This window comes from Lissotriton helveticus, chromosome 1_1, assembly GCF_964261635.1.
Source record: "Lissotriton helveticus chromosome 1_1, aLisHel1.1, whole genome shotgun sequence".
Taxonomy (NCBI): domain Eukaryota; kingdom Metazoa; phylum Chordata; class Amphibia; order Caudata; family Salamandridae; genus Lissotriton; species Lissotriton helveticus.
This window is the reverse complement of record NC_136057.1, coordinates 993,401,898-993,428,902: the sequence shown is the minus strand read 5'-3', so window position 1 is coordinate 993,428,902 and position 27,005 is coordinate 993,401,898.

Genomic DNA, 27,005 nt, shown 5'->3' with positions numbered 1-27,005 from the left:
GCTGGCTATTCCTTCTATATCCTTTATAAGATCTATCCCTAGATATTGTATTCTTTGTTTCACCAGTGGGTTTCCAGAGTTGATGTTACACTCTAGGGTTTCAGATTTAGATTAATTCACCAGATGTCCTGAAACGTCCCCAAACTGATCTATAATCTCTTCTACTTTTGGGAGAGAGACATTTAAATCACTAGTGAATACCATTAAATCATCCGCATATAATGCTACTTTTTTCCCCCAGCTTTAGGGGCCAATTACGATTGCGGATTTCCTGCATCCACCGGGCCGGCGGAAGCCACCGCCGGCCCGGAGGATGCGGGAAATCCACCGGGGAGCCTTGCAAGACCCACCGCCATATTAGGATGGCTGGTGGGTCTTACTATCTGTCCGCCGCTTCTCCGCCGCGGGCGGATTCCGCCCATGGCGGAAAAGCATTAACATGGCTGGCGGTGTCTATCAGACACCGCCAGCCATATTAGGATGACAGCGGAAAGATGTCTTTACACGGCGGCATTTCCGCCGTGTAAAGGCATACGGATTTGTGTTTGGGGGCCCGTTGCGGGCCCCCAGGGGTGAAGGGGGGGGTGGGGGGTGCACATGGGGGGTACCTATGGTACCCCCCTGCATTTGCCTGCACAATGCACAACCGTGAGGTGCCTGCCGCTTTGTGCATGCAAATGCACAACTTACTTTTTTATCATTGCGGCGGGTGCTGCTTCAAGCAGCACCCGCCGCAATGATAACAATACAGGATGTGACCGCCAGGGTGGCGGTCACATCCTAATTTGCACGGAGGGACCGCCGCTGCCCCTGCGGACGGTCCCTCCTTGTCTATGGTGGCGGACGGACTCAGGTCCGTCCGCCATCATAATCGGCCCCTAAGTGTTTAAATGGTGGTATTCCCTCTTCTTTTCCTAAAAGGCATACTAGGGGCTCTATATAAAAGTTAAAAAGTAATTGAGAAAGAGGGCACCCTTGTCTTGTGCCTCTCTTTATCGTTATTTTATCTGTGAGACCATCATTTACCAGGATTTTTTTTTATTGCATCTTCAAAATTATCCCCAAGATTAAATTTAGCAAGGGTTGCGTTTAGAAAAGGCCAGCTAACCCTGTTGAAAGCTTTTGCGGCGTCAAACGTTATAATTGCTAACGGTGTGGGCTTTTGAATGGCAACGTCTATAGCGCTAATTAGTTCATGCGTTAATTCAAAGATTTGTCTACCTTTAATGAACCCTTTTTGGTTTGGATGGATCAAGGACCCTGCCACTCCTCCTAGTCTTTTGGCCAGTATTTGTGTATAGATTTTATAGTCTGTATTTAAATGTGAGATAGGTCTGTAGGACTCACACTTGGCTGGATCCTTCCCTGTTTTTAATAAGATGCTAACTATTGCGTCGTTCCATGAGTCTGGGAGATCTTTTTTCCCCAAGAAGATATCATTCAGGAGTTCTGTTAAGGGGTGTCCAGTGCTTCTCTTAGGGTTACATAGAGTTTGTTTGGTAGAGCATCTGGGCCAGCCGCATTTTCTTTTTTTAGACTTTTTATGGCTTCTATGACTTCTTCTGGAGAAGCGTGGCTCAGTGGTTAGAGGCGGCAGACCCGGAAGCTGAGATCAGCCGTGGACTAGGGTTCGATTCCCCGCCTCGGCGGGTCTCGGGCACAAAAATTCCACAGACTCGACAATTCTCGCTCCGGTGCCTACTCGACTCACGGGGTCACACTCTGCGACTCTGGGCAATAGCTTGCTTAATCTCCACTACGGCCCCTCGCGGCGGGATGCCTGGCTTTCACCTTGTGAATACCCTGCCGGGGTATCTCACAGGGGAATACCAGGACGGGTTCCCTAAGCAAGAGCCTTGAGACCCCTGGGTGATTAATGCGCTATATAAATCGAAACACATTTACATTTACATTCTCTGGAAATCTCCTGATTGACAGCTAATCTTTGTTCGATAGATGTGGTGGGCGTTGTTACTTTATCTAAAAAACTTTGCATCTGTTCTTCTGTAGTAGAAGTTTCTTCTGTATAGAGGTTAGTAAAGAATTATGTGAATTCTTACCTGATCTCAGTATCCTCTAAACAACAAACAAGTTGGCTTTCCTTTTTTATATTTGTGACCCTGTTGCGTGTTGATTCTGTTTTTGTCTTCCATGCCAAAACTCTCCCACATCCTTCCTGTTGGACTTGGCCCTTTTCCCCAAAATCTTTCGCCTTTCACCCCCCCTAATTTAGGATGTCTCCCCCATGGTAAAGGTTACTGTATAGGCCATGTGTGGTGTGAGACGCCATGTTAATGTGTAATGTCATGCAATGGTGTGAGCACTTGTCAATTCCCCCATTGTGTAAATGTACCCTGGTGAACTGCTATTTTTAAAATGGATGCCATGGCTGTGCGTTGTGCCACCTGACTGCAGTGGGTTAGCGGTCTAGTTGTTAGGTACCCAGCCACCTCTGCTTTTTAAGGGAAAGCCTGGCACCCAGGGTGCTCTGCTCTACTCCTCCCCCTGAGCCAGTTTGAACCAGTTTGCCAGAGAATTCCAGAAGCTGCTGGCACTGTCTGGGAGGTGGGGTGAGGGGAATATAAATAAGGGGGATGTGCCACCATGTGCAGAGACAGAGCTGGGACAGGAATGTGAGGGGACCTGCTACCAGGGGATACCGCCACTTGGGCCTGGGTGCAGGACACTGCACCCATCTGGAACCCCCCTACTGTCCTTAGGGCTAGTGGAAGCCCCACTTCAGGAGTTCAGGCTGCGGTGTAGGAGGAGGGCCAAGCTACAGTGGGGATGGTGAAAGCCTACCACCCTTTTTGATGATGCCCCCACTAACTGCTGACCGGGCCCAGTAGTGCCTACTGCTCTGTCCACCAGGCCCCTGAAGAAGGAGGGCCCCCCTAGGTCCCTGAAGCTGCCGGGACCCTGCACCACGCAAGCGCTGCACAAAGAAGTGCCTAGAAGGGAAGGAGCATCTTGGACCCCCCCACAGGAGGTGAGGAGTGTTACCCTGGGGCTTGCTGCTGGGACTGTCCGCTTCTTTTCGCTGTGCGCCTAGAAGAGTTGGGCCTAGTGGAAGCACTGTGTGCCAAAGCGCTATGATCTGGGAAGCGCTGTGCTGTTAAGGAACTGATTGCCTGGCCCTGGATGAGTGCTGCCTAATGTGTACCTGCCTAAGCGCTGGGATCCCTAAAGCGCTGGGCCAAGAAGAAGCGCTGTGTGCCTAGAAGCGCTGTGCTGCCTCTCCAGCGCTCCCCTGCTGTGGGCCCTTAGCTGTCCTGCCAGAAGCTGTTGTAAAGTGGCCCCCCCTGCTGAGGGCTGGGCGGCGCTGCGCCAGAACTAATGTGTGGTGCCCCCATTGTGCTGTATCCCAGCGCTGTACCTGCAGAGCGCTGCTGCGATCAAGCGCTGGACTGAGAGTAGTGCTGTGACCCCGAGGCGCTATAATTGACCAGTGCCGGTCTGCCCGCACTCGCGCTGTGTCCCCCGAAGCGCTGACCTGATCACTGCCTCCCCCAGCGTGTGGAGTTGAGCGCTGTGCCCGAGAAGCGCTGCTTCCCCTGAACCGCCGAGGCGGGGAAGTTCTGTGGCAGGGCTAGACTCACCGCCGCGGCCCCAGCGCCGCTTGTGGAGATCTCCGCGGCCATCTGCGTCACCCCGGCGGCCCTCGGAGCCAGGAGAGGGCCTTCGCTGCTCCAGGGTAGGCCGCGAAGCCAGGATCCGGCGTCATGTGACGGGGGCGCGTCCTGGACTCCGCCAGTGCCGCAATCCCATTGGTCCTGAGGCCGCACCCCCGCAGGCCGCACTGCCATTGGCGGCTGCGGGCTCGCCTTCGCCCAGAACTGCCTGGATTGGTCCCCGGCCCCAGGAGTCATCGGGAGGCCTGGGGACAGTTCCCCGACAGTCCGGGGCCTCCGCTACTTCCACGAAGGCCCCGGTTAACCCCTGACATTGCCGGGCGCTGCCCAGAGCCCTGCATTACTGAGAGGGGGCCCCAAGGAGAGCCGAGCCCCCAAACCGCCTGCAGATCACCGCAAGGGCTCCCGTAGGAGCCGAAGCAAAAGATAAATCCCCGAGGAGCTAGGAGGGGGCCCCGTGACCGCCCCTCCCCGGGAGTAACTGTAACTGGGCCCCGTTGGCCCCCGCAAGGCTTCAGGACTGGGCCAGAACCCTGATAAGGCCCTGGGTGACTGGTTGTGAGGCAGAGTTGCCCCCCTGGCTAGGGGAGTTGTTGGGGCTGCAATGATCTGAGTTGAAGTGCTCTGTGCCTCACCGAGTTCATTGACTCTGCTCCAGCCACTGCTGATGTAGGCCCCTAGAGGGACAGGTTGATTGCTTACTAGAGGAGCAGTAATGCAAGGGTTCTTGTGCTTAATGTCCCATGAGATGGAGTTTTATTGATTCTGCTTAGGCCCATGGTGATGCTAATGCTCATGCCCCCATGGTAGATGAAATTATGCCTGCCTAGGCCTGATATTAAAGTTGCATGCCCATGCCAGATGTTGATGCTAGGTGTTTAAGGTTCCATTTTGCAGAAGGTGCTAATGCCAGGCCAGCTGTGTTTATGCCTAATGTTTTATTTTACGCTTACAGCCTACTACTAAGGTGATGCGAAGGATTAATACCGGTGTTGGCCCTGCAATACCGACCCGGTGTTTCATGCATTTGATAACGTTCTTTTTATTTCAGCTGGACGCTGATGGACTTACTTACCTTTTCTTACTTTCCCCATTTTTCCTGTAAATAATCCCCCCTGGTATCCATGGCCCTGGCACCAGTTGGCGCCCTATTGTGATTACTGTGCATTTATGTGTTTTACCTTTACAGGTTGGAGACAATACATGAGTGATTCTTTTACTTCCAACCCAGTGTTGTGTCTCTTTTGTAGTGTGTCATCTGTGGGTACTGCGTGGATGCTTCGCATATGTCCTCAGGAGTTTGACCTGCCCGCTCTGCTCCATGCTACCCCCAGTAGAATTGGCAACCCCATTTCTAACACTTCCTCATACTCGTAATGCGATAGTTTGCTAGCCTCCGATCTATCCCTAACTATTGTTTCAAGAAAGTCTGCCAGTTCTTCCCTTTTTGCTTTCCTTTTTTCCTCTATTTCCAGATTTTCCTGTGTCGTTTTTGTGTCCTTAGACTCTGCTTCCAAAGCTGCAAGATCTTTTTCTATTTGTTTGATATAGGCCGTTTTCTCCTTGTTTTTGTACCGTGTGATATTACTTATTCTCCCCCTGAGAAAGGCCTTATATGCATCCCAGGCTATTTGTTTTGTTGTTCCATCTCTATTTAACTGGAAAAAAAGTTCTGTATCCTCCGCTAGTTTTTCCATATGTGCTCTATCTGTGAAGATAACTCTGTCTACTGTCCATCTCTGACTGGAGGGAAATGTTTTTAAAGTAAGACTTAGTTGCACTGGTGAGTGATCCAAAATATGTGCTGGTATATGTTCGACCTTCCGTGTGCAGTCAACCAGGCTTCTGTCTATCAGGAAGAAATCAATCCTGGAAGCATGTCTCAGCCTTTTGTTTTGGAGGGTGAATCTGTGATTTGTATTTCCTTTTTCTTTCCATACATCCACGATCCCCAAGTCTTTAACGCACATACCAACCCATTCTCTCATTTTCTGCAGGTTGGGGCAGTACTTTGCAGGGTTGGATTTAGTATTATATTAAACCCCCCCCCATTATTATAGGGACTTGGGTTGTTAACAGATGAGAATATGTTTTCTGGAGAGGCTCAGGGTCGTCCACGTTAGGGCCATAATATCCCACTACTGTATACAGATTATTATAGATCCTTGCCTTTACTATTATCCATCTTCCTTTTTTGTCCACCCCTGCTGCTGCGGCATGCTTCAAGCTCTTCCACCCACACTCCTGCCGGGCGGCACGACGCTACCTCGGGCTCCACCTTCTCTTTCAGTTTCACGTTTGGTCTGAGCCTCGCAATTCTTCAGCAAAGATCCTTCGGCAGGCACTGACGAAAGATCGAGATCCAGGTATGTTTATTTTCTTCTCGAAGCCTCAAAATTATTGCGCTATAAATCCGGACCACTTCTTTTCCTACCGCGTTGACTTGAAATGCGGTGTAGATATTGGCATTTAAACTGTTGCTGCTTGTAGGGCTTGGAGCTCCCGACTGAGCTTCTTAGCCGGCTGCCATCTTCCCCGGGGATGCTGTGTGTTTACATGCCCTCGAGTTCATACACTCTTACTCACCGACCACAGATTTAATGAAATGAAATGAAATGAAATGAAATGAAATGAAAAAGAGACTTCTAAAGCGCACTGTGGCCAAGCGGCTTCCTGGCGCTGAGGATCACCTCGATGTCTAACCAGAGGACACGGAAAAGAGGGGATTAGTCTGGGAAAGCCTGGAGAAAGAAGAAAGTTTTAAGGGCTTTACGAAAATGAGAGAAGATAGGAATAGAGCGAATAGAGAGAGGGAGAGTGTTCCAAATCTGAGGAGCCCGCACAGAAAAGCGTGTGCCACCTGTGCGGGATTTGCGGAAACGGGGGACGTGAAGAAGAGAAAGGGATGAGGACCGAAGAGTGCGGGTGGGAACGTGAGAGGAAATCAGAGAGTTAATGAAGTGAGGAGCAGAATGGGCATGCGCCCGAAAGGCCAAGCAGGCAAATTTAAAGTTCACCTAAATTAAAACTCATCGGAAAACTAGGAGTACAAAAATGCTTTCTGCACTTACCTGTAGCAGTTTGCAGCAATGCTCATATTAAACTTGAAATCCAACAATTCACTTGAAATTTAAATGTTTGCTATTAGTTTTTTTTGTAGTTGTGTATCCCTTTTATTAGGAGTATTTGCTGTACACTTGTCACTACCTGTCTCTTTCAACTCCTGCTTAAAATATATAAAAAAATGCATGACATCATATAATTAGTTGTGGATCTCCACTCCGTACTAGTTTGCATATGCTCCTGTGTACCTCACTTATTCTATTTTGTTCCTTTTCAGTTCCCTCACATTCAGGATTCCCTCTACTTTCTCCATTGCTGTGCTTGTTGTTGTACTAGATACTTTGAGCTATCCCATCTCTTTAATCTCCTCAGCTCCTGTGCAGTCTGTTTGTGGTGGTGTCCTGGGTTTCCTGTCTGGTATCCTGGTCTGCTGGGGGTTAGTAACTGCCACATTCGCTGCTGAAACTGGTATGCCTGAGTATCTCTTGTGCTATGCCTGTCTCATTCCGGTCTGTACTTTGACATCTACCTCTGGTTCCTTACTTAACTGACAGTTGGTTCTGTGACTTGTCATTCCGCCACAAAGCTGACTACCCTGTACCTCACCAAGCGTGTGACAAATCCTATATGAGGGTGATCTCTAGTCCACTGTTTCCCTCTCACTCCATCCCTTGTTTTCCCCCAGATTGCCACATCGAGTGGGCTGTTACTTTTACTCATCTGCACTGGAGTTCAGGGACGGTGGAGGCTTTGAGCGGGTCTGCTTACATGGAATCTGAATCTTCCTATTCTACCTCTAAATTCCAAACAAATAGCCACTCCGAGTCACTCTAAGAGAAGGGGTTCTGTGCCATAGTGCAACCTTCCTTCATTCCAAATGCAGCACCCATTCTCTAGTTCACATGGATGCACATTCTGGTGCCATGCATATAACCACAACATCCTGGTAGCCATGTTGGCATGAAAGGGGAGTGACCTGAGTTCAAAATGTATTCAAACTTTTTACTGTCCCTAACCTGAATTTATCAGTGCTTGGTGGTCACCCTACAGAATGTCTGTAATTCCGCAGTCACCATATCAGTGCAGCACATTAGCCTGCTTCCTGTAGCCAGCAAGATGATGGATGATAACAAAAACCAAATAACATGCGTGACGTGATTGAGGGCAAACTCAAACCTTGTTGGCTTGAGCATAAACATAAATTGCTGATTTTGTTTTATTTCAGGCAACATGGCTTAAGCAGTGAAGTAATTATGCTATCTATCAAACTGAATCTCGCAGAGTGGCAACCACCAGCACTTCGATAACTGTTTTAATATTAACATGGATTTGTCCTCCAAGACAGTCCTTTAGAGAGGCAAGGAATGGCCAAGTGTGTACATGTTTGTACAATAGACTCTCTGCTAGTAATTAAACAATAACATTAGATATGTTATTTCTATAACATTTTTCAATGCTCGCCTAATTCAGACCCACTATTTTCCAACTCATTTTTTATTGTTGGTAATTTTGTGTGCAGGATGATACTACTACTGTTGATACTACCACTGCTACTACTAACAATAATATTGATCTACAGGATCCACTACTTCATTTGTACCTTCATTTTTAACATTCCTGGAATAATACATATTTAGAATGAGAAGGGAGGCGAATTTGTAACCCGGAACATAATCAATCCTTAATGCAAAAATATGCAGAATATACAGAAAAAATTAAAGCAAGTGAATATTACACAAGTTGTATTCTCATGACCCATAAATATGTGTGGAAATGTTAAAACTTATTGCTGATCTTAATTACCACAATGCAGTCCCTGTTGAAATATTTAGACATTTTTGCAAGTTTAGGCAGTCCCGAACATTTCAAATGAAGTTTAACTTCACCTTTAGAAGGATTTTTAAGTAATGATAGATGTACCCCACTAACTTTAGGAATGTACTAACTAAGGATTACCAATACAAAATCATATAGACATGCTGATTTATCAAGCAACCTAACACCATTAAAATATTGCTGAGTAAGAAAAAGAAAGTAACTCTCATTGGTTAAACTCTTAAGATAATCATTTTAAATACAGGTTAACTTGATGCTAAATAATTGTTGACATTTTTCAACTTTGCATTACATTAGAAAATCACAGGTAAGGGAAGAGAAAATAACTAAACTTGAATTCCTTCAAAAAAGAAATCAGATTTGGGTGTAATATGATAATGTCATACAGCAATCAATCAATGTAATCAATTCAACAAGTGTTGGGTTTTGGGACTGTTCTTCAGGTGAAATAGAGCAAATGAGGTCCCAACACTTCAGGATATGAGTCAAGAACAGGTTAAAAAGGAGTTAATTTTGTAGGAGGAGATTCCAGTTGAGGAAGGGCAAATTCAAACAGAACATTGACACAGGACAGCTCCGAATCCGTGGACAAGTTTACTTGTGAACATCAATCTAGTTGTCAACTTTTCTATTCAGACGTTTACTTATAACAGATGAGCCTTCTTATTATGGACCTGTCTTTTCTCCTCCCCAGACCAACCGTTCTGGTGAAAATGAGGTTGGAAGCTGTAGAAAGTTTTCAAAAGCACATATTTTTAACAAACCTAAGGACATCCAAGTTGAAAATTCCACAGGGCTTCATAGGAAATCAGTGCTCGGCTGACCTGCATAAGGTGTTCCACTTAAACCAGTTACATTTGAGAATGCAGTCCTTTCAGCAAATAAGTATTTTTTTTAAAAACAAAAACATACCTGAGTACCAATATTTCTAAATAAATTGAAAGAAAAGCTTTCTCCTAACCCATACAGAACTTATCAAACCTGGAGACTAAGGAGGATGCATTGTCACTGTCAATTTTAATAAACAATATTATGTGTCAAATTGGGAATAGTGCAATAAGCTGAACAGTTATCAAACACAGGAACTGTAAACCAGGGAAAAAAACCTTGATGGATGATGGGCTGGTGAAAGTTTGGTTAAGCCAAAAAGAATTTGATTTCCTATGAAATTAGGATCCACAACTGACTTTGTACCAACATCTGATGAACCACAAAAATCACCAGGGTTACCCAGTTTTTTGAATATATTGCTATTTTTAATAAAATCTTTTGTTTCTAAGACCAGCACTTTTTCACATTAAATTAATCAGACCAGATTTTGGTCGCATTGGGTGTAGAATCCCTACCCAACAACATCCCTCAAGTTAAAGACACCATCCACATTAGGTACCAACTGAATTAATTTTGGCTTTGGCAGAACTGCCTCTCAAGAAGAATTCCTTCTTATGCCAATGGAGTGCTACTTATAAATCAGAAGCACATGAGTCGCTCTTTTGTTCCATAGCTAGCCCTTTTATTTACGGTGACATATGAAGAACGATGGGTATATGTAAACAGTTCATGCATCTCCTACATATCTTAAATGTAGGAGATGCATACATGATATTTTCTACTATGGACTGGCACTTAAACAAAAATTGCATTTTACAACAGGCTGAACCACCACTTATCAAATAGACAGAGCACAAACATGCCAACAAAATTAGGTATTTGAACATTTGGAGTTAGGAAGATGAAGGGATATATAGTATTGAGTTAGGTTGTTCCTTTGCATTCTTCGATTAGAATGCTTGATTTCTTTTATTCTGTGTTCTAAGTTTGGGGTATTTATAAGGGTTTTGGAATGTTAGATGACATTGTAAGCTTGAGGGCACAGAGAAGCTGGCCTTTGTTTATGTTAAATAAAGAGAATACTTGTGTTTGAGATCATTACTACATATTTTTGCGATGGGAATGGAGAATTATCATTTTCTACACCCATCTACATCAAGCTTCCTGAGATGCCTGGAGAATATTTGCCAGCTGATTCTAACCAAGAAAAAGACTAATTTAATTAGATTGGAGAGCTATACCAGAAGAATTTGAAAACTGTTCAACTTTACTTCAGGTTAGACTTTGGCATATCGCATTGCTCTGGGGATATTTAAGGAGTCGTGGCATTTGCTATTTGGAGGTTGGCATGCTCTTGTGGCTCTTGACTTAATTTGAAATCTGATTCACGCACTCTGTATCCTAAAGCTTTCTCCAAGCCTTCATTTACATGGGAAAGTTAGACCTACATCAGAGCATCTTGACCCCATGGTTGCGAGGTGATGTTTTTTACTTACGTGCGGCCATATTTCGCTTATTTAGTGCTCTACAAGGTCATGCGTGCCTCAATTTTGGTTTTTTATCTCAGTATTTTCACATATTCAATTGAGAGAACAAACTATTGGGTGACAATTGGGCATTATTAACAGAGGCATATTTGCTTCATCTGTTAAATTTTTGGGAGTAAACTCTTGAGTGTTACATTAAACGCATTGACATTCTACAATACATCTATGTCTAGTCCCAGTGTAAGCAAAACTTAAGCACTCCAAAGGAGTTTTTATCCATTCCTGGTGAACCACCTATTAAATGGGTTGAATGGAAAGAGTGAGTCCAGGCGGTCTTCATATTTATATACAAATGCAAAAAGTAGACAGGAGTGGGGACATTGATGTTTTCAAAAGCACAGTGTTGGAGTTGGATGAACATTACACTCTCACTGTTTGTATTGCTGTCATGAGATGTGTTCATTCAAAGGAAACAAGAACATAGTGAAAGTGTTGAGGAGTATGTGTCTGCTCTTAAAAAGCTAGCAGCAGTGTGTAAATTTGGAAACTTTCACTACGATCTTATTCGTGACGACACCGTTATGTATTCAAAAAGTGAATGAATACAAGAAAGGCTATGGATTGTGGAAGATTCAGACTTAAAAGACATTATTGCTTTTGTGAAGAAAGCAGAATTATCAAAACAATGTGCTAAAGCTTCTTTACCACATGATACTGATTTGTTAGTTAACAAAATTACGGAATGTACTATGAAAGTGATAATAAAGAGGGCAGTGATCGTGATGGAGATCCATAAAGGGTACAGTGGTCAGTGAAAAGTAACAAGCATCTTGCTATTGTTGTGGAAGTACCACAACACTCAGCAAGATTCAATTAATGTCCTGCCAAAGCCGTTTAATGCTTGGAATGTGGTGTTATTTACCCCTTTGGGAGGGTTTGTAGGAGAAAAACAAAACAAAAGTTTAGTTGCATCCATTATTGAGAGTGAAACTGATTCATTTGAAAATGAAATTAATGATGAAGTCTTTTCACAGAAACTTTTTGCAAAAAAAGTAGCGCTGAACATTAATGGAAATGATCATAATAAAGCTCTGTGTTGAGGAGTTTCATTTGTTGGGGTTCCATTGCAGATTGCAGCTGATTCTGGATTTCCATTTACCATCATTGCATGTTTTGTTTGGGGAAATCATTTTGTCTATATTATTGAGTCTCAATTGGAACCCACAATGTTGACCCAGTAAGTTCCACTGGGTATACGATTGATATGTTGAGATACAGGTTTAAAAATATATATATATTGAGCAGGATCAAAGATCAATTTCAAGATAATACAAAAGAATGTCATGCCAATAAAATATTATGACATGATTCATGGACAGTCAATCGATAACTAGACAACACTTTTTATTCATTATTTATTCTCTTCGGGCAGCATCATAGGGGAGGGGGCGCCCGACCCGTGACAAACCCCCCCCTTGGATTCTCCCGATCGGAGAGAGGTAGCTCTCTTGACAGGAAGTCTGCATTGGCGTTGTGTGTAACCCTGTGGTATTTTACCTCGAATGAAAAAGGTTGAAAACTTAGGAACCATCGCAAAACGCGAGGATTTTTTGTCCCATATTCCAGCTCACCCACTGGAGAGGGGCATGGTCAGTATAAAGGGTAAATCGGTTCCATCTAGATAATAACGCAATTTATCCACCGCCCACTTTATAGCTAGGCATTCTTTTTCGATGGTGGGATATTTTTTTTCTCGTGGGAACAACTTTCTACTTATGAAAAGGATCGGGTGTTCCACCCCTTTGGGAGATATCTGTCAAAGGATCACTCCCAGACCGTGCTCTGATGCATCGGTCTGTAGTATGAAAGGCTGTGAAAAGTCCGGGGTGTTAAAAATGGGAGAGGTGGTGATGGCTTCCTTTAAACTCCGGAAAGCTTCTTCCGCTTCCTCTGATCGGTAAGTCAGGGCAATGTTTGATACTCCCTTCTTTAGTAGCTCGGTTAGGGGAGAGGCTATCTCTGAATAATGAGGTATGAACCTTCGATAGTAGCCCAGAAGTCCCAGGAACTCAGGTACTTCACGTTTGTTTGAGAGAAAAGGGGTGTCTCTGATCGTTCTCACTTTTTCTTCTTGGGGTATTTAACCTTCTCAAAGCCTATTCTTGATTTCTTGGAGTTTATGTGGAGTCCGGCTTTGGAGAGGCTGGTCAGGACCTCCTGGAGGTCTAAAAGATGTTTCTCCCACGTGGGGCTGTACACCACAATTTCGTCAAAGTAGGCCAGGGAAAAGTTTTGGTTGTCACGGAGCGCTGTATTCATAAGCCATTGGAAGGTAGCTGGTGCTCCGTGAAGACCAAACAGTAGGACGGTAAACTCATATGGTCCATCTGGAGTGATGAAGGCTGTCTTTTCCTTATCGGCTTACCGGAAGGGAACTTGCCAATAGCCTTTGGTGAGGTTGAGCGTTGTTATGTATCGGGCCTCTCCTAGTCTTTCGATCAACTCGTCTACTCTTGGGATGGGGTATGAGTCGAATTTCGAAATCGCATTTAGGGCACGGAAATCCATACAGAATCGTGTAGAGCCATCAGGTTTAGGGACCATGACTATAGGGGAGGAGCATTTGCTCCTGGACGGGCGAATGACTCCCATGTCTAACATGCTTTGGACTTCTTTCCTTATGGCTTCTCTGCCGGATGCCGGTATGCTGTAGGAACGTTGCTTAACCACCTGTCCAGGTACCGTATCTATGGTATGCTCTATCAGGGAGGTTTTCCCCGGTAGGTCTGAGAAGGTAGAACTGAAGGACAGTAAGAGATAGTCTACCGACCACCTTTCCTGATTCCCCAGGTTCGGGTTGATCACTAGCTGTTATATTGTACATACAGAGGTGTGAGTGGTAACAGTGAGTCTGACAGGGGTGGGTAGAGGGCCTAGACATTTTTTTAATAGGTTGATGTGATATGTTTGTGTCTTACCAGGATTCATTTGCAATTTGTAGATAGTTCTACTGAACGTGCCCACGATTTTATATGGACCAAGTCACTCTGTCTTCAGTTTACTAGCGGAAGAGAGTAGGAGCACCAGGACCCAGTCACCTGGGTTTAGCCTCTGCCATTTTGTTCCCTTGTCATAGGAGTGCTTTTGTCTCTCTTGATGTTTTTACAGCTGGGATTAAGCAAGATCTCTGAGCTTCCCAATCTTGGACTTTTGACTCTGGGTGTAGTCTAGAAAATGACGGGTGTCCTCCTCTTCCTCTTTCTCCCATGCCTCTTTAGTCATGTCCAAGAGAGACCTGGGCTGTCTCCCATTGAGACTCAGTCATGTACGCATAAACTATGCTGATACATCCCCACATAAGGCACTCTTAGTGAAACAAAGTTTTCAATTTGTAAATCCAATGCGTTTATTATTGGTTCAATAAAGTTGTAGTTCAAATCAGGTATGATATTCACTTCATATCAAAGCAATCCTTGGATTTTTAAATGAGGAACGAGCAAATTAGTAACTCCAATGCATTTCGGGCGGAGCCCTTTTTCAAGGAGTTCTGTAGAGAAGAAGAGATAAGGTAGGGGTAAGATGAGGAAGCTGAAAAACGCGGTAATTGTGTGAAAAAACGGGGGTGGTATGCATTACAAAGGTGATGAAAAGTGAAACGTGGGCTGTCCAGAGGTCGTTTATTGTGGAGTTAACGTGCCGATCAATAAGTGATAAAGAAAAGGAACTAGATGCTGTGAACTCATTAATGGCTAAACCGGTGCTCTCACCAGAGAGTGCGTGATGTTAGAAAAACGAAAAACAATAAAACGGCGACTAGGCGCATGAGGTTAACATTAACAAACAAAACGGGTGCAAAGACTTAATTCAGAGTACAAGGTAACGCGTCGCGTCACAAACAGGTTCGGGGGCATTCGAAGGAACGCTGCAAAGAGAGTGTCGGCCATGCCGTGTTATAAGGAGAAAGGTGCAGACATCAAGAAAGGACTCGAAGGTGGGCCGGAGTATGGTTGAGTAAGCGCCATGTTTGCATGGTGTGATGTGCTGCAAATGAGCAAGGTAAAGACCGAGTGGAGTATAATGAGGGACAGTGGCTATATAAAATATGAAAAAGTAGGAAAAAGGGAGATAAAGAAGGAACTGGAAAAAATATAAAAAGGTGAAAAATATAAAAAGGTGATGGGAAAGTCGACCCTCGGAGTGAATAAAAAAGTGACAGAACATTGGTGATGGGCGTGTATAGAACCAGCTCACATATAGAGGAACAATGTAACATGAAATACAGTAAAATTACAAAAAACAGCTATATTCAAAACGATCATTAAGACCGAAAGGTTTATAGGTTTGCAAACGGTATATCCATTCCAGTTCTCTTTGAAGATATGTTCAAATTGCCACCCTTGTTCGCACACACTAGATGTAAAAACATCAAGGAGATACTGTCCAGTTCAAGTTGTCCAACAGAACGATATAAAGGGACACAACCATGCTTCAATTGTAGTCATTGTAACTCCGTCATTAAGGGTAAATCCATCTGTCATCCCATGAAAGGCCATAACATCAAACTTCATGTGAATGCCACGTGCGATTCTAGTAATCTTATCTATGCTCTTAAATGCCCATGTGGGAAACTATATGTGGGCAAAACCGAGAGAAAAATGAAAGTCCGTTTGAATGAGCACAAATCAAACATTCGTCTCATAAATGCGAAATCCAACATTGCGCAACATTTTTCAGAAGCTCGCCATTCCATTGCACAATTACAATTCATCATCCTTGAGACTGTCAACAAAAGAGAAGGAGTTGACAATAACAAACATCTCCTTAAAAGAGAACTGGAATGGATATACCGTTTGCAAACCTATAAACCTTTCGGTCTTAATGATCGTTTTGAATATAGCTGTTTTTTGTAATTTTACTGTATTTCATGTTACATTGTTCCTCTATATGTGAGCTGGTTCTATACACGCCCATCACCAATGTTCTGTCACTTTTTTATTCACTCCGAGGGTCGACTTTCCCATCACCTTTTTATATTTTTCACCTTTTTATATTTTTTCCAGTTTCCTTCTTTATCTCCCTTTTTCCTACTTTTTCATATTTTATATAGCCACTGTCCCTCATTATACTCCACTCGGTCTTTACCTTGCTCATTTGCAGCACATCACACCATGCAAACATGGCGCTTACTCAACCATACTCCGGCCCACCTTCGAGTCCTTTCTTGATGTCTGCACCTTTCTCCTTATAACACGGCATGGCCGACACTCTCTTTGCAGCGTTCCTTCGAATGCCCCCGAACCTGTTTGTGACGCGACGCGTTACCTTGTACTCTGAAGTAAGTCTTTGCACCCGTTTTGTTTGTTAATGTTAACCTCATGCGCCTAGTCGCCGTTTTATTGTTTTTCGTTTTTCTAACATCACGCACTCTCTGGTGAGAGCACCGGTTTAGCCATTAATGAGTTCACAGCATCTAGTTCCTTTTCTTTATCACTTATTGATCGGCACGTTAACTCCACAATAAACGACCTCTGGACAGCCCACGTTTCACTTTTCATCACCTTTGTAATGCATACCACCCCCGTTTTTTCACACAATTACCGCGTTTTTCAGCTTCCTCATCTTACCCCTACCTTATCTCTTCTTCTCTACAGAACTCCTTGAAAAAGGGCTCCGCCCGAAATGCATTGGAGTTACTAATTTGCTCGTTCCTCATTTAAAAATCCAAGGATTGCTTTGATATGAAGTGAATATCATACCTGATTTGAACTACAACTTTATTGAACCAATAATAAACGCATTGGATTTACAAATTGAAAACTTTGTTTCACTAAGAGTGCCTTATGTGGGGATGTATCAGCATAGTTTATGCGTACATGACTGAGTCTCAATGGGAGACAGCCCAGGTCTCTCTTGGACATGACTAAAGAGGCATGGGAGAAAGAGGAAGAGGAGGACACCCGTCATTTTCTAGACTACACCCAGAGTCAAAAGTCCAAGATTGGGAAGCTCAGAGATCTTGCTTAATCCCAGCTGTAAAAACATCAAGAGAGACAAAAGCACTCCTATGACAAGGGAACAAAATGGCAGAGGCTAAACCCAGGTGACTGGGTCCTGGTGCTCCTACTCTCTTCCGCTAGTAAACTGAAGACAGAGTGACTTGGTCCATATAAAATCGTGGGCACGTTCAGTAGAACTATCTACAAATTGCAAATGAATCCTGGTAAGACACAAACATATCACATCAACCTATTAAAAAAATGTCTAGGCCCTCTACCCACCCCTGTCAGACTCACTGTTACCACTCACACCTCTGTATGTACAATATAACAGCTAGTGATCAACCCGAACCTGGGGAATCAGGAAAGGTGGTCGGTAGACTATCTCTTACTGTCCTTCAGTTCTACCTTCTCAGACCTACCGGGGAAAACCTCCCTGATAGAGCATACCATAGATACGGTACCTGGACAGGTGGTTAAGCAACGTTCCTACAGCATACCGGCATCCGGCAGAGAAGCCATAAGGAAAGAAGTCCAAAGCATGTTAGACATGGGAGTCGCCGTTTTATTGTTTTTCGTTTTTCTAACATCACGCACTCTCTGGTGAGAGCACCGGTTTAGCCATTAATGAGTTCACAGCATCTAGTTCCTTTTCTTTATCACTTATTGATCGGCACGTTAACTCCACAATAAACGACCTCTGGACAGCCCACGTTTCACTTTTCATCACCTTTGTAATGCATACCACCCCCGTTTTTTCACACAATTACCGCGTTTTTCAGCTTCCTCATCTTACCCCTACCTTATCTCTTCTTCTCTACAGAACTCCTTGAAAAAGGGCTCCGCCCGAAATGCATTGGAGTTACTAATTTGCTCGTTCCTCATTTAAAAATCCAAGGATTGCTTTGATATGAAGTGAATATCATACCTGATTTGAACTACAACTTTATTGAACCAATAATAAACGCATTGGATTTACAAATTGAAAACTTTGTTTCACTAAGAGTGCCTTATGTGGGGATGTATCAGCATAGTTTATGCGTACATGACTGAGTCTCAATGGGAGACAGCCCAGGTCTCTCTTGGACATGACTAAAGAGGCATGGGAGAAAGAGGAAGAGGAGGACACCCGTCATTTTCTAGACTACACCCAGAGTCAAAAGTCCAAGATTGGGAAGCTCAGAGATCTTGCTTAATCCCAGCTGTAAAAACATCAAGAGAGACAAAAGCACTCCTATGACAAGGGAACAAAATGGCAGAGGCTAAACCCAGGTGACTGGGTCCTGGTGCTCCTACTCTCTTCCGCTAGTAAACTGAAGACAGAGTGACTTGGTCCATATAAAATCGTGGGCACGTTCAGTAGAACTATCTACAAATTGCAAATGAATCCTGGTAAGACACAAACATATCACATCAACCTATTAAAAAAATGTCTAGGCCCTCTACCCACCCCTGTCAGACTCACTGTTACCACTCACACCTCTGTATGTACAATATAACAGCTAGTGATCAACCCGAACCTGGGGAATCAGGAAAGGTGGTCGGTAGACTATCTCTTACTGTCCTTCAGTTCTACCTTCTCAGACCTACCGGGGAAAACCTCCCTGATAGAGCATACCATAGATACGGTACCTGGACAGGTGGTTAAGCAACGTTCCTACAGCATACCGGCATCCGGCAGAGAAGCCATAAGGAAAGAAGTCCAAAGCATGTTAGACATGGGAGTCGCCGTTTTATTGTTTTTCGTTTTTCTAACATCACGCACTCTCTGGTGAGAGCACCGGTTTAGCCATTAATGAGTTCACAGCATCTAGTTCCTTTTCTTTATCACTTATTGATCGGCACGTTAACTCCACAATAAACGACCTCTGGACAGCCCACGTTTCACTTTTCATCACCTTTGTAATGCATACCACCCCCGTTTTTTCACACGATTACCGCGTTTTTCAGCTTCCTCATCTTACCCCTACCTTATCTCTTCTTCTCTACAAAACTCCTTGAAAAAGGGCTCCGCCCGAAATGCATTGGAGTTACTAATTTGCTCGTTCCTCATTTAAAAAATCCAAGGATTGCTTTGATATGAAGTGAATATCATACCTGATTTGAACTACAACTTTATTGAACCAATAATAAACGCATTGGATTTACAAATTGAAAACTTTGTTTCACTAAGAGTGCCTTATGTGGGGATGTATCAGCATAGTTTATGCGTACACGACTGAGTCTCATTTTGTATTGTGTTTTTGACGGAAACACAACCCACTAGTGCACCTACAAACTGTCAAGCCCACTTTCAACTGGTTTACACCATTTGCAGTGCATCACTCATCACCACATCGACTGTCTCCCATTGAGCCACTCAAAGGAGGAGCATCCCAGGCTGCTCTGCACCTGACGTCTGATCACATAGAGAGCTAGCAGGAGGAGTAGATCCCATTCTTTCCCTTCTATTATCAGCATTTGTTTAGTATCTTTTGGATGGTCCCATTGTACCTTCCGACTAGACCATCAGTCTGGGGGTGGTATACTGAGGTTATTATATGTTGCAGGTTGAGAATTCTGCACACCTCTCTCATTAGTTTGGAAACAAATGGGAGTCCCCTGATCCGTTAGGATCTCCTTGGGAAAGCCTACCCGATAGAACAGCTCTATCAGGTGCTCTGCTATAGCTTGGGATGCAGGGGCCCTAAAGGGGAAGGCCTCTGGATATCTGGTTGCATAGTCTACTATCACCAAGGCATATTGATGCCCTCTTTGTGTTTTGGGGAGGAGCCCTATCAGGTCCATACCTATTCTGGAAAAGGGATCTCCTATCACAGGAAGAGGCTGTAGCGGGACAGGGGGAGGTTTATATGACCTCGATTTCTGACAGGTAGTACACTCCTGACAGTGCTTTTTTATGTCATTGAAGATTCCTGGCCAGTAGAAGTGTTTCAAAACGTTTTGGGTTGTTTTTTCACTGCCTATATGTCATGCAGTGAGGTGCAAATGGGAAAAAAGTATCTGATCCCTAAATATTGAGGGCACTAGCAGTTTGGGTTTATTATTTTTGTCTCCTATACGGTACAACAGTCCATCTTGAACTTTAAAGTAGGGGAATCGCTGTGGGGGTCTTGGTCGCCCTTCAAGGAGGCCTGCCAGGCATACTTGAGGGACGGATCATTTGATTGAGCAAACCGGAAGCTCTTATCTAGGAGCCATGGCTCTGGGGTAATTAGGGCTGGTATGGGCTCTTCAGGTTATGTGGCATGTCTATTTCCTTCTTCCCTTTTTGTAGCACAGCCTTGAATAGCGCTAAGAAATTATCTGTCCCTATGATAAGGTCTTCTGGTAGGTTTGGCATTACCCCTAGCCTTAATGTATAGAGGGTTCTGTCTGGGCTACTGAGATCTATTGTAGCCAGGGGATAGGTTTTCACATCTCCGTGCACGTATCTAATATGTATCATAGCTCCCTGTACAATCTGTTGTGATTGGATCAGGTCCCTCTGAATTACAGACTGTTTACAGCCGGAGTCTAATAGTGTCCGGATTACGTGATGGTTTACTCTCACACTTGCATAAAAGGCAGGTCCCATTTCAGCCATGTATAAGACGGATCTCGGGATACATCCAATATCCATTGGTTCTTCGCCGGTCCTTCGTTTGGGGCATGCTCTCGCAATGTGTCCCCAGTCTCCGCATTTGAAGCACTGGGGTCACCTGCGTGTTAGCATCTCTGGAGGTTTGTACTTGTTCTTGGCAGTCTCAGGGAGGGGTTTAGAAGTCGGTCTTACGAACTTTCCTGGGAGCGGTCAATAGGTTTGTTCAACATCCACCTCCTCCGTAGCGAGGCTGGGCCCTTGCAAAGGTGGCGGCCATTTCCATCGCTTCCCTTGTTGTTCCGTCACAGTCTTCTGCAGACCCTCCATCTGAGCCACCATGGTGTCCTTAAAGACATCTCGGTCGGCCTAGGCAGAGGTCATCTGATGTTCTACCACCCATCCTAATTTGTCCTTGGCTATTATGATGTGTTGGATGAGGGCATCCATTAGATTGAATAGACAGGTGCCCACATTCTCCACCAAATGTAGCGGATGGGGTTCAAGGGGGTACTGGTCAGTAAAGAGATTTTCTTCAGAGTGTCTTAAACCGGGCTTTATTTTTCTATGTATCCGTCTTTTTGTGGATGCCAGCGTAATAAAATAGAAGAAGAGGAAAGAGAAAACAAATGTTCTGGGTTTCAATGGATAATGCTTCTTATCCGGCGCTTATTCCCACGGCGTTGTTTCCAGCTCTGGTATTCAACTCCTTGGGCATATGGGCGATGTATTCCTTGGTTCGGTTTGTGGCTTCCAAATGCGTTGAACGAAATGAAAGAAAGAAAAGAAAACCATGCGTCAGCCAGTTTGTTTATGTTTTTACTAGAATCAGGTTGGGAAGTAAGGGAACGCCGGTGTTTAGCTCTGGGCTTACGTGACAATTAGGGAGAGCTCGTGAGGGGAAGGGACCGGTTGTGTTTTACAGCCTGATCTCGGCTACACACTCCACGTTCACTCCTCCTCCCGACCCAGCCCGACACTCGGCTCTGTACCTGTGGGAGTCACACTCCTCTGGACGTGTGGCCGGGCGATAAGCAGGGACGGTGGCCTCCAGGCACTCATTCGGTCCTCTGGTCTTCAGCACTGCGTAGTAGTTTCCAGGAGTTCTCGGCTCGCTCCTCTCGACTTCGCGCAGCTCGCGTCCCTCGGTCTCTGCTTTCTCCCTGCTTCCGGGTTCCTCTCCTCCTCTTCTGTCCCAGACCGGTGCCTCTATTGGTTCGTCCCAGGTGACGTCCTTTCTCCAGGTGTGGCTTTCTTGCTCTTCCCCATCCTTAAAGGTATAGCTCCCCTTGTCAGGGAACTCCTCGAACCATACGGTGTTTGTGGCTGGCCTCCAGTTCTCGGGTTGAAAAGAAAGGACATGATGGTTTTCAGGGGGCGAGGACCACCATTCTTCTTGGACTTTGTTCTCTTTGGGCAGCATCATAGGGGAGGGGGCGCCCGACCCGTGAAACACCCCCACACCAACCTCTCCCATAGCAACATTGTAATTCCGTTTTATTGAATCTGGTTCATCAAATACTGGGGCGTTATAGTTGACAAAATTTAAACTGTTCTCATTCAGGCCGATGTTCAGCCAGATCCACCTTCCCTGAGGATCTCTAATGACTTGAGAGAGCAGCCACCCCAATCCTCTAGCAAGGTACACAGCGACTCCTTTTAACAGCCAACCCAGCTGAAGCAAAATTACCCTTTGAGTAGTACTTCGGGATAAAACATTTTGGTTCATTGCTTTTAAGACTGTTCTCCTGTAGAAACAATTTAAACTGTTGGGTGTTTGTGAGGTCTCAGGCGCTCATATAGCTATCTCATGCAGTTGTATATGAACAGCGTTTTAGCCCACAGTGCTTTCAAATAATGAGAGGGTACACCCTACCCCTCTTAGTACAATCCTGGGATTGAACAACAATGGTTAGCCTCATGAAGCACACGCAGTGTTTGTTAACCACTTCATTCAAGACAAATAGTATAATAGACACGAAAAGTTTCTTGTCTTGCGTCGTTTTATTTTCTTCGTTAGACCTTCTTTAACCAAAACATGTTTCATCATCTCTGAGAAGTATCCCTACGACTTCATCAGGGCTATTATGTCTGAATTTCCTCGGCAATCAAACCTCCTGCGTGGTGTGAGTAAACCTGCGCCGGAGGTCATCTGTTCCTTGTGCCTAAAGATCCACTGCTATCATAAATTGATGTCCTTTACCATAATAACGGGCTGGCATTATTGAGCCAGTTGAAGAAGCTAAATGTATTTCCACAGAGTTTCTAAGCAAAAAAAGGTTTTCGCAAAAAATGGACACTTGTAACAAATCTAAACCATCCTCCAACAGATCTAGTCACATGTGTTACAACTTTCAGTCCTGCAACTTATGATATGCAGAAATTGGTAAATAAAAATTGGAAAATTTTGACAACTGGCAAATTTGAATGGCCCAAACCACGGTTTGCCAACAGAAGAACAAAAAATCTACGAGACACCTTGGTACACACAAGACCTAAGAGAAGACAACAAACTGATGTACCAAGAGACATCTCACTGGCTCCAGTGACAGGCCATTACCCATGTGGCAACTGTGTTTCATGCAGGTACACAACTCCCTCTAAACAATTACAACTTTCGGAAAATCTCACTTGGACCCAGAAACAGCATACAAATTGCAACTCCACCTATGTAATTTATATGGTCAAGTGCCCGTGCAACAAAATTTATATCGGGATGACCTGCCGAAAAGTGAAAATTCGCATTGGCGAACACAGGAGCAATATCAGACTCAGAAAAATAACTACCAAACTCTGTGCCCATTACCTTGAGTCAGGACACACATGTGACGAAATACATTGGACTGTCATTGAGATGCTCACTGAAAAAACTCACATCGCTGAAAAAAAGCTGTATGAAAAGGAGCAGAGATGGGTAAATCGTTTGAGAACCCATATCAGGGGACTTAATGATAATCCACCATGGCACCAGTTTGCATAACTTGAGATACTCCATTGAGAGATATGAGCCAGCAACACACTTACACGCTTTTTTCTTTGAGTACATTTGACATAACATTGAGCAACTCTATTAAGACATATGAGCCAGGTATACACATACAATAGTATAGTGTCAATACACCAAGGAAAAGTCTTTTGCTTATTCAAAACACTCGTTCCCCTTTAAAACAACACTCTGTGACGTCTACCCGAGTCTACGGGCTTGTCAGCACAGATGGTGGTAGTTCCCTTTTAAAAGACGCACTGTGACGTCCACCCAGCGTCCAGGGGCAGAGTCAGCACATGCGGCGGCAATCTCCTTCCTCGCGGGTAATGGCGGCAGCAATACAGGTTTTGTTCTGTCTCTCCCTCCACTATTTTGAGGTAAGGCGAGTGATTTCAATTGTATCTCTCTCCCCTTTATAGCTCTGTGGTAACTTATGGCCGGTATCCCCTGACGGAGCCTCGCGTAATTTTACATGAGGTAAGAACGCCGCTCGTCAGCAAAACCTACATGTTCCAACAAGCTACACTGCGAGCAGCACCAAATAGGTTCATCCCCGCTCGGGGCATTAGGCTTCTATTTTATTTTATTTTCTCTGTTTAAACCAGGCAGTCACTGCACGGTGTGTTTATTTTATTAACACATAGCCCTAGCGACTAAAGGTTCAACGCTGCATATGCAATAGATAGCGCCCTATCCTTGATAACCATTGAGATAGGAGTTTCATCGGCACACGCTCTCTTCAAACACCTTGAGAGCGGTATTCATATTATACAACCACCGATTACTATACAATGTCATAACGACCACACCTCATAAGAATATTCGTTTTATCAGATACTCAGTCCTCCGCCTCCCTGTTTTCCAACTCCACCATAGTAAAAGTTTTACATAAAATCATAATAACCTCTAGAGACAAAAAATTACTCTGGTGCCACCGTAAACCCATGCATTATTATATGTATTGTATATCCCTATTTTGTGTTCCTCTTTTACAGGTTAAAAGAGAATGGTTGGCAACTGATTAAGTTGAACCAGTAAGCCATCGCAGTGACTACACAAATGGTGTAAGTAACTACATGTGTTTTGTTTGTTTGTTTAGTCCTGACGAAAGCCCTACAGACTCCGTTGAGCCATAGGGGGCTGAAACATGTCGACACCTCTTTTTAACATTACAATATTACACTTCTAGATCTAGTTACTCGATCTAGTAAAAGTACCCATCTTTTTACATTTTGTAGATCCTCACCACCATTAAAGTTTTCGGAGTGGATCTAATTTTTAATAGAATCCATTTTTTGTTGGGGTTTCCACTTTTTTACGTTTTACCTCACTTACGGATCTCTGGATACTGCGAACCTAGACCAGAGGAGCCTCTGGATGAGGCAGGCACCTTACACTTTGTGGTATTCGATGATAACTGCCGCAACTGCAATGTAGGGGCGGACGAAAATATACACCGCAATAACATCTCACACATTGCGTTTTTGAGAATACCACAAATTTTCTATCCAATGGTTTAGATTTGTTACAAGTGTCCATTTTTTGCGAAAACCTTTTTTTGCTTAGAAACTCTGTGAAAATCCTGTTTTTGCATTTGATAACCTCAATACGTACCCAGGGGAAGCAATTGGACACTCATTCCTCCTCCCTATCTCTTTGATTACTTATGCTAAATGTATTTCAACAGGAGTTGTCGCTAGACGGCCAAGTGGAAAAATGTGTTCATGAGTAGACTTCAAATGCTTAAATGCCAATATTCAGTCAATCAGGTTTCTTGTAAAGTGTGACTACTCACCCCTTAGGTTCTCAAGATGCTGTGGAGGGGAGGGGGTATCTGCGGTTCAGTTGAAGGTCTTTGGTTCCTTCCTGAATTGAGGCAGAGACGGTGATTGCCTGAGATGTAGAGGCAGAGGGAGTTCCAGGTCCTTGCAGTGAGGTAGGAGAAGGATCTTCCTCCAGCCGAGGTCTTCCTGATTCGTGGGATGGGGGCCAGGGCCAGTTGGGCGGAGCGGAGATGTATAATGGGTGTGTAGAAGGAGATGCAGTGGTTGAGGTATGCATGTCGGGCATTGTGGAGGGATTTGTAGGCGTACGTGAGGAGATTAAAGGCAATTCTTTTGTTGATCAGGAGCTAGTGGAAGTCTCAGTGGCCGGTGATGTGGCTGCAGCACAGGGTGTTCGGGATGAGTCTGACAGAGGCATTCTGGATGTTCTGCAGTTTCTTTAGGAGTTTCTGGGTGTTAGCGGCATAGATTGCGTTGCCACAGTCGAGTCTGCTGCTGATGAGCGCATGGGTGAGTATTTTCTTGGGCTCGGTGGGGATCTACTTGAATATTTTCTGAAGCAGGTGGAGCGTGTAGAAGTAGGAGGAAGAGACAGTGTTAATTTGGCGGTTCATTGAGAGCGAGGAGTCCAGGATGAGGCAGAGGTTTCGTTCATGGGTGTGTGGCAGAGTTCCGAGTGCTGCGGGCCACCAGGAGTCATCCCAGGTGGAGAGGGTGGATACCAGGATGAGGACTTTGGTCTTGTATGAGTTGAGATGGAGGCACCTGTCCTTCATTCAGGTGGTGACTGCCTTCATCAAGTTGTAGAAGTTGCTCTTGGCAGCTGCGGGTTGGGTTCATCGGTAAGGGAGAGAATCAGCTGTGTCATATAGGAGACGATGTTGTGTCCGTGGCTCCTTGCAATGTCTGCAAGTGGGACCATGTAGATGTTGAAGAGGGTGGGGCTCAGGGAGGAGCCCTGAGGTACTCCACTGCAGATCACTGTGGCTTCCCAGTAGAACAGTGGAAGTCTGGCTCTCTATTTTCGGCCAATGAGGCTTTGTCACGGATGCCGACGTAATGGAGTCTTGCACAGAAGGTGTGGTGAGAAACGGTGTCGAAGGCGGCTGAGAAGTCAGGAGGATGAGGGCTGCCATTTTGCCTCTGTGCAGGAAGGTGCAGATGTTGTATGTGGCGGTGTGGAGTGAGGTCTGGTTGTTTCTGAATCCCAATTGGTAGAGGTCTAGACTGTGGAGAAATACAAACAATAAGAGAAAAACAAGAATAAAATGACAACAGAAAGACAGACAATACTCCCAACTGGACCACCAAGGGTGAGGCGCAGGTGGGAGCCTGTGGGTGGAGGAGGGCCATGAACACTAATATTGGAGCCCGGAAGGGCACATAGTTACTAGGTGGAGCTGCCCGGTAGGGGAAAAACGCACACTGAGAAAGTCAGTGAGGTTTCTTCTTCACCGTGCAACATCTGCCATTAAGTATTGGTGGGAAGGTGGGTGGTGCTGGTCAGCTGGGTGGCGGGAAGAAGCGCTGGGAGGGGTTGGGGACCATGGATAGGCTGCGGTGAGGGTGAGAAGCAGAAAGAGAAATATTATGGAATTAGAGAAATACAAGAAAAAAATAACAGAAAGAAAGATAATACTCACCATTGGACCACCAGGGATGAGGCGCAGGCGAAAGCGGGCCTCAAACACTAACACTGGAGCTCAGAAGAGCACACAGCTACCAGGTGTGTGCGGCGGGGAGCAAAGCACGCTGAGAAGGTTAGTGAGGTCGCTCCTTCACTGCGCACCGGCTGCCATTGAGTAGTGGT